We start from the raw sequence: 1466 nt of genomic DNA on the forward strand, positions 1-1466 counted from the left end.
TGTAATCCAACTTAGTAGCATATAATCAAATTCCAATCATCTTTCAACCAATCTGCAATGTATATACTTATTATTATTCCCCTATTAACCTAAATCAGACTCAAATGGATACACAAATCCAACTAACACACCAACGCGGCACCTAGTGCCTCATCGGAAAAATTTGAAGTAAATAAATTGCTGTTAGATTTGGTGCCTTAAGTGCAGTATTTTCGTCCAAGTACACTTGTAGTTTTTTGAACAGATTGATTAATAAAATTATTCCTGAATTACATTAATACTTTGTAAATTGTCCGCACATGGTTTTTGCATGCAAAAAAATTGAAGCATTTGTTGCTATCTAATTGTCTAATATTTAACTAATATTAAGCAGTATTACATGGTCGGATCATAATACAAAAAAATAGCTTATATTAGTAAATGAACCTAAACATGTCCTTAGTCTAATCGAAAATGAAAACACCAATTGAAAGACTAATATATCATCTATCAAGTCCAATTGGGGAGATGTTCTGTCTTAGGCATCAGAGTGGATGACTCCTAGAAGATAGAGACATAGATGTGATTAACTAGACTAACAGTACATTAGACTGGACCTAAGAAGAATAGATCCTGAAACTATTTATGGATTTATTCACTTGTTATGTTCATAGTGTGACATACCTAAATCCTGAGTGGATGATGGACTACGTATGTGACTTATACACTTTGATGTAAGTAAAAGCCTGAGTTCGAGTAGATAAGAAATTAAAAACTGGTGCGTTGGTTGTACAACTTTTGCAGTATGTAACGTCATTTACAACAGTGGAATTCATAACCTTAGACATAAGTAAATGATATCCTCACATTGACATTACATGGTTGATGAAAAGTAAACATGGTCACGGGTCATTCGTATTTGTGATGAATGACTTGATTATTATTTGATAGTGATTGACTTTTTATGAAGAAAGATGTAATGGTTGCGATGAGACAAAATAAAACCATATTGGGAGAATGAATATTATCTCAAAGAAATCAAGGATATCCTATGAGGGTAACACACTTACGACAATGTCATTAGACGAGTATTAAATCGAGTTAGTTTCGTAATGGTATGCTGTTGGGGAGAGTTTAGTCACAATACTATAGTGAAATGATTTCATGACTAAATTAGTTTATAATTAATAGGCAAAAAGCTAGAACTTATTTATAAATCATTTGAGCCTCAATTGCATATGTCCAATCGGTCCCGTTGCTAGCTCGTTGAAACCAAAAATGAATTACATGTTTGAATTGAAATGAACATAATGAATAAAATAGAAAAATGGAAAACTTTCAAAAAATTATTATGGTTTTCTCCAAAATGGAGAAATAAAATCATTTCGAAATGAATGTGGTTTTCTCAAAATAGAAATGAAAATGAGAAATGATTCATTTGCAAATGAATATGGATTATTCGAAAATGATCAGAAGAATGAGTTTAT

Source organism: Gossypium hirsutum, chromosome A11 (genome assembly GCF_007990345.1).
Source record: "Gossypium hirsutum isolate 1008001.06 chromosome A11, Gossypium_hirsutum_v2.1, whole genome shotgun sequence".
Lineage (NCBI taxonomy): Eukaryota > Viridiplantae > Streptophyta > Magnoliopsida > Malvales > Malvaceae > Gossypium > Gossypium hirsutum.